This window comes from Syngnathus acus, chromosome 13 (assembly GCF_901709675.1).
Source record: "Syngnathus acus chromosome 13, fSynAcu1.2, whole genome shotgun sequence".
Taxonomy (NCBI): domain Eukaryota; kingdom Metazoa; phylum Chordata; class Actinopteri; order Syngnathiformes; family Syngnathidae; genus Syngnathus; species Syngnathus acus.
Window position 1 is genome coordinate 8,083,314 of NC_051098.1, and position 7,774 is coordinate 8,091,087.

The following is a 7,774-nucleotide window of genomic DNA, read 5'->3' on the forward strand; positions in this document are numbered from 1 at the left end:
TTTTAGAAGCCATTGGAACGGAGGAAATTAGTAAGCGCAGGACGTTGTTGGCCCGCTGGCAACCGGAAGGACAATATCTGTCATCTGCCTGCTTCAAGGTGTTTTTTTTTTTAATAAGAGATGTGATTATGCGGCATTAAACACAGCAGGTAGACCGGGAAAACCACAGTATTCTTGCATGTATCTTATTGTTTACCATTAAAATACAATAACAATAGAATTGTTTTAATTAAAAAATTACTCAATAATGTACTAACAAAGAATAGTTTTACACAAAAAAGAGAAGAAAGGTTTTTTTTAAATAATGCCTGAAAAGGAGAAGATGAAAGTGTTCTGAGAAGCTTCTTGGTGCCTTTTGCATGCTTAAATATTGTGTTATGTTTAAAAACAATAGGAATTTGTTACCTAGTCCTTGAGCTATATTTTCTGTCTTACTTTCACATGTGAACATATTTATTTATCTTTAGCTTCATCTTTTTTTGTCTCAGGTCATTCAGGATGCTGTTGTTTACCGCCCAAAGTTGCTGCACCATCCACTGAGGAGTATTTGTTTTCATTGTCTTAACTGTTACTCAAAGCAGGGCTCATTTTTCAAAATCAACAAGAAATGAGATTGTGAGGTATCGTACACCATTAATCGTGTTTGTCTGGATTCTAGGTCTGCAACTACTGATTGATTTAATAATCATTTAATCTGTCTACTATTTTGTCAATTCATTGATTAATTGGACAATAAAACATGCTCTTTATTCAACGATAAGACATTGTTTCAAATTGATAGTACCAAAAACAAGTTATTTATGACCAAAGTCCATTATATGTTGGAAAAGTGGAATATAATGATCAACATATTTATACCTGATGACAAGCAAATATTTTATTCTGTTTACTATTTATTTATTTTATCTTATCATTTTATATTTATTTATTTATATTATTATATCTATTTATTCAAAAAATCTGTCTGCTTTCATGGAATATGACAGAAAACAGACAATATCTACTGTTGACAAGTTGAAATTCTGAGGATTTGGACAATTTTAAATAAACAAAATAAACAATTAATGGATGATCAAAAATCGTTTCAATTAATGGATCAATCATTGCACCTCTACTGCAATCACAATGTTGTTGGAGGTGTTACTCTCAAACCATAATTAAACCATAATGGTTTATTCCATTCAGATTTTTAGTCTGCTAAATGACCATAAACATCAATTTTTGGATTCAAGTAAAACACCTTTGACAATGAACCATATGCTAATTGACCATCAAGAGAGACATTTTATCTGATGACAGCCATGGCAAATGGCATCACACCAACCACATTAATATCCATTTGACCTTTTGCATAATAGCACTGCACTACTACGACCACTCTAGTTGTTGGATGTGTGCTATAAACCCCTGAATATTATCCAAAGGATAATCTTTTAAAACCTATAACAGATCAAGAGGTCACTTGTTGGTCATTGTAACATTGTGCCAAGCTCAAGTCACTATTCTCGCTTCTGTCATTAGCATGCATTAAAGGATGTGTAGCCAAGAAAACAGAAAACAAAACACTCAATAATACTGATGCTTGCAGTGGGAGATAGGAGTCCAAAATAAAGGCTGTTAAAGTCTTATCAGGACTTTGCACAAGCGCATGTGGATGTGTGATCTGTTCAAATGTCTAATTAAGTCTTTCTTTCTCCTGGTGTAAAAGGATTGAAATGAAACACACAAAAAGGGCAGTCACCATGATGCTCACCAGATCGGGTGAGGACCCAAAATGAACATACATTGTAAGCTACATCAGAGGTCCCCAACCATAAAGGCCGGTCCGCAAAAATATTTCTGACACGTAACCGGTCCGTGGCGCAAAAAAGGTTGGGGACCACTGGATTAAGCCACCAAAATAAAACTAGCTTTAGTTTTACACCTTTGATCATATTAAATGCATGAATACAGTAGATCAAAGTCAAATGAAGGCAATGCACAACACATTGAGGCTTTTTTTGGATGCCTTTTCAAGGTGATTCAAATTTAACAGCATGCAGCGTGATGCCGTGCTTATTTTCTGCGGGGGTGCAGTGAAAACTTGTCTCTTTTTATTCCACTAGCGCTACCTGCACGCACACTATTCTGACCCTTTCCTCTAAGGGGAGAGAGAGGAAGAAACATCACCAATAGCTTCATCTAGGAGACACTTTCTACTCTTTATTTTCCAGTCATCTTTTTCACTCTGTGATGTTTTGAGTCAGCCATTGGATTGGATATAACTGAGCAATTCTTGAATTGAAGTCTAGTTTTAATATGTAAATAATATGGACAGCCACCATACCCCCTCCCCAAAGTACATTGATTATGTGAGGCCTAATAGAACATCCAGCTAGTGGTAATTGGATGATTACAATCTTCTGGGGGGATGCTTAAAAATATACCAAGCATACTGAAAATAAAAAGGATGTGCTATTTGTTTTTGGACAAAGGTTTCCACTATCATTATGCTACATGCCATACTAGGATGATGTCTGACTAAAAAAATAACTTCTGTTGTTAAATGTATGGGGTTGCGTAATATACATTCAATAGTTTGATGCAGATACTTTTAGGGGTTGAAATAAAATGGAATCAAAGGTTTTTACAATTCAAAAACAAAGAGGAAACTCCTCCAGCTGACAGCTGTTTTGAAGTTTTGATTTGCCACATCTTTCTCAGGCAATGCTTAAGCTAATAAATCATTCATAATAACTTTATGTAATGTATTGAAATATTAATAAATAGCTAAATAAGAAACTCCAATATTGGATTTGATTGCCTTTAAATATGTTCATTAAACAGCTTTTCAGAATATTTGAATCACAATAAAAAAAAGTATATATATATATATATATATATATTTGAATCACAATAAAAAAATTTCCAACAAAAAGTGCAGGGATTCAGCAGCGTAACTTAAAGGTTAAATGAAAACTTCTGCAGAGAAATAGCTCCCCAGTATTTTACAGTAAGTGAAGTATTCCACATTTTAATATAATTGAAATGTTCAACTTTCAGTTAGCTTCGTTTTAAGTCAAAACAAAACCAAAAATTTAGTCCCAGGCTCAGCAGCATTGCTTACAAACTTAACTTAAATAATAAATAAATAGTTTCCCGAGACTGACCTAATTGAAATTGAAACCTTAGTCACTGGATCTTTAAAAAAACGCCAGATGAAGATCTGCATCAAAATGCAGAATTTCAGCATCAATTCCATCTTTGAGGTTCCATTATGTTAATTTGATTTAGTCGGTTAATAAGTACAGTGCATACCAGGAACATGGCAACTGACTGTTCCAGGAAATAATGCATCACATGTGGTGCTTAATATTTAAACAGCGCATGTGGATTCAGAGAACAAAACAGCAGGATAGCAAAGCAGCATCTTCAACGCTCATATTTTAGCATGCAGGGCACATTCTCCTTGCACATTATGTCCTTCTTTTTTTGCCACACAAAGCTGTTTTTGTTTGCATAGCGTCGCACATTTCGACGACGTGACAAAAAGTGATTGACAGTGAGAGAGGTATTCTTTGTTTGTTGTTGTCCTTGTTGTATGCAGAGATTTGCATCAACCTTTTTATGACTATTTTCTACTAAGCTGCTCTAGGAAGCAACTGTACACGTGTGGGACAAAAAAATAAAAAATACATCTCAGCTCAGCATGATTGAGTGCCATTCTAAACTACTGTTTGGTACATTACCTTAACTTGCTTATTAATCAAACGGTTAAACAGTATTTTGATAGAGGCCTGGTATTAATTCTGTTATAAACTGTCAACTGTGCGAATTTCTGTCAGTCATAGGGGCTAGGTGATTAGATTGTCAGAGTAAACTGAGGATGACATCCATTTGTTTCTACACTGCAGCTATGCTTTTCCACATCACATCCTTTTACATAAATGAAAGTGACACTTACAGGTTGAGCCATAGTACTCCTGTATAATCGGTCTTGGCCAGTAATGTAAGTTACTGTCATACACGAGACCAATGAAAGTGGGCAATGATGATACGCAATATGATGGAAACAATGGTGCCAAAGTTGTTGAACTTGTTGCAATGCACATCCACATTCCCATTATTTACATTTCAAGTAGATTAGACCTACAATTGCCTGGCTACTAGTCCATTGTACATCTTGTCCAAAGTCACTTGAGATAGGCTTCATCTGGCCCTGATGGATGGAAGCCAACCCACCAAAACAACAAATCTGCCCCTGCCTTCAATATGTGCTGCTGGGAACAGGAAGAGTGCTGCTTTGTTTTCTGTTGACCCATATTTGATGCCAGGAGATGCCATCACATTTTTTGGACGTTCAGCTTGGTCACTCTTTAACACGCTCATGGGCTCAGCTACAAAGCACTTACACATACAAAATCAATGTGCCCATCAAAATCAATAGAGAGTCCTCTAATGCAATGTGATTCAATCGCTCCATGTTTTCCCATCATTTACTGTACATTTAAAGCAAATTAGACTTCAAACATGCAATTGAGCAGCTAACAGTTGTAGGTGTGCCCCATTTCTTTCCCAATGCCATCTGGAATAAATTTAACAAACTGACAAAAATCGACAGATGAATGACATGTAATGAAAATAAATTCCTTACATTCAGTATTTTATGCAATCCAAAGGCTCTTAAGTGCAGTGAGTCACCCAGCATGAGCACATGCTCATCTTGTTGGGACTTTCAACTGCCCCAATCAGAGATCATCACATTATCTCACTTGGGTGATTTATTTGGCATAGTTTTTAATCCAGTTGCCTTTCCTGACACTACTGAGCAATTTTACACCGACTGGGAATTGAACACATACTACAAGAAAGCAGTAGTATGAAAACGACACTACCAAGTAAGCAAGTACTGCACATGGGAATAAAAAGAAAAATATTATGGAATACCTTGCTAAGTAGCTTGACGTAGCATCAGCACTTTGTCTTTTTTTTTTTTTTTTTTTAATCAGACAACAGTAGCACACTGGCAAACACTGCTAACAAAAAGAGGCCATGACAAATCAAATGAAACAGAACGTGCTATTTGATCACCATCTAATGAGACTTATTCAACTCGGTCATACGTGACGGAATGGGTGCAACCATGTATGCGCACAACATTTGTCTATGTATTAAATAACATAAACACTAAGTAATGCGTTAATTGTATTTCCCTCAATAATTCAATGTAAGTGGATCGAGGGCAACAATGTTGATCACAGCAATCCCCAGAGATGACACCCCCTAATGGGAATAATAATTTCCCTCTTTGTCAATAAAGTATTCACCCTCAACCTTCTATGAACTTTAGTGCTACTAGGTCCTCTGCATTTGTTCTCAATATGTCTAGATAGGATGCAATGTTCTGTTACTAATTTGGAATTAAATTTGCACCAACAGGTTGCTCCTCTGCCAGCCGTTGATGATGCTTCGTGGAAATCAGCGATAAAAACCATACCACATAGCAGAGGTGAAATACAACAAATTCAAACGAGGTCATAATACCGGGGCTTCCTTTATAAAATGGACCGGTTATACTGGGGCAAAAAAGTCAAAGATTACAATGATAATGATTAATGGCATGGCTACAAAGTTACAAAGTGAAATGAGCACATCAGCATCATCACTAGCTGAGTGCTCTTGGTTAATTAGTTTGACATTTAGAAAAATATTCCTATTGTGCCCTCATTGAGAAGCCACTAAATGAAAATCCTGGAAGCAGAACAATATATTTCACATTGTCAGAAACTGGGCTAAGGCTAATTAAACCAGTGTCTAGAACACGTGCAGATTATTTTCACGTACCTTTCTCTGGCTGGTGTTTAATGGTGTCATGAAGAAAATGAAAGTGGGCCCTGTTTTCCGCCGAGAATGATGTTCAATTCCTTTAATGAGATGTTTTCTCTAAAAGAACGCAGAAAGAAATGTCCTTCATAGACTCAATCGTACTTGCAGCAAAGACCCTCAAAAGAAAACTCTCCAACTCATTCTTACAAAAGCTACAGAGGCATGTTGGAATCGTTGTCTTATAGAAAATTTGCTGCAACTGAATTGTGTACAACTGCCTTGAGGAAAAATCTACAATAAGCCTACCGTTTCAGAATATTATGGTTGCTGACATTCGGAACGATGGAGTGCAATCTTCTTGCAGGAAGTGCTCCACCATTTCAACTAACTCACCATGTCACACCTGGCTTTAATTTAATGATCCAAAGGTAATTTGTCCCAGCGACTCGATTTAAAGCTTAACTTCCCAACAAACTGTATATTTAGACTGATAGAGTAGATGAGGTGACCGAGTGGTTAAGGTGATGGACTGCTAATCCATTGTGCTCTGCACGCGTGGGTTCGAATCCCATCCTCATCGAGTTGTCCTTGTTTATCCTATATTGAATGTGTTTATATAAGGTTATCCCAGGTTTATGTCGATAGGTCATCTGCTTTGCGTGGGGAATTCTATTCCTTAAACGTTTAGAGCATTCTGACATGCACCTTTGCAATGTGCTTCATTCCAAAGCGTGGGACTGGCAATGGATACAGCTCGATCCCCTGTGAGCCTTTGCTGAGTCCACTGTAACTCTAACAACGTCCATCCACCGATCTAAGGCACAGAGCAGTATGAGTGAAGGAGCTCAGAGATGTAAGATGAGCTGAGATCATTCAAAGATTTGAAAACAAATAACACTGAGAACCAGTAAAGGGACGCCAGAGTAGAACTATATGCTCTCTCTTCTGAGTACCATTCAATCGACAAACAGCGGCCTTTTGGACCAACTGGAGACGATTGATGGAGGACTGGCTGACTTCAAAATAAAGAGCACTACAGTAATCCAGCCGAGATGTCACGAAAGCATGAATCACTGTTTGAAAGTGCTGTTGAGAAAGGAGAAGCTTTACATTAGCTTGGTGCCTAAAATGAAAAAAGCTGGCTCCAATTTGCCCATCCAATTTTAAATCACTATCCAGTTTAAGACCCAATTCGAGACTGTTGACTTTAGATAAGGATCTCTATAACCACATCAAATTTTGAATTTCAAAACTGTATAGGATCTGATGACCTTTTCACTACTATGTTAGAGAGATGCTAATTTGCACCATTTTCCATGCAACATTGCCAAGCGTACTGTGCAAAAAAAATGAATTGCTGCCATTAATGAAGCCCATTCAATCTGAGACTATCAATGGCTGATAAGAAGATTAGTGCAGGGCTCAGAATTGGTGCTTAGATAATGTGCCAGGATCTCTAAGCAGCATGCGAGTGAAAAGCTGCTGCTAACCAAATCACTTTACTTACTTGGTTGCATTAAGGAGAAGCTAGTGGAAATGCCATTGTGATCATATGTGATGTCAAATAACGAATAAAAGAAAGCAGGGTGAGCAGATTCGACACAAGAAACACTTTCCTGGATTCACATCGTATCTTTCTTGTGTGTATCACATCTCATAATATAAAGAGAACAAATGAAATTAAACTCATATCCAATCCTCAAAGTGTTCAATGGCATTTTCACATTGTCCCAATTCCATTATAGCAGAGCAGTGATGACTTCACACTTCAGCAGTAGGTCATGTCAGAGGTTGCTGACCAGGAGCTAGTGGGGGGAGGGTGATGCAGTACATTCTATTCCAGTCTCAGAATGCAAGTGGACTGTTGGCATGTGGTCTGAAGGAAGAACAGCCGAAAAGCACTTGGGCAAAATTCAGTGACGTGGCGCATAATATCACCCCTGGACTGTCACGCCTTTTGTGTCACAGC

General features: G+C 37.4%; 1 non-coding gene across 1 annotated transcript; it reads left to right on the forward strand.

Moving 5' to 3' along the window:
• The first annotated feature begins 6,303 nt into the window (after positions 1 to 6,303).
• Positions 6,304 to 6,385, forward strand: trnas-gcu. Its single transcript has one exon. It is a non-coding gene; the product is annotated as a tRNA-Ser (tRNA).
• Positions 6,386 to 7,774: the final 1,389 nt, after the last annotated feature.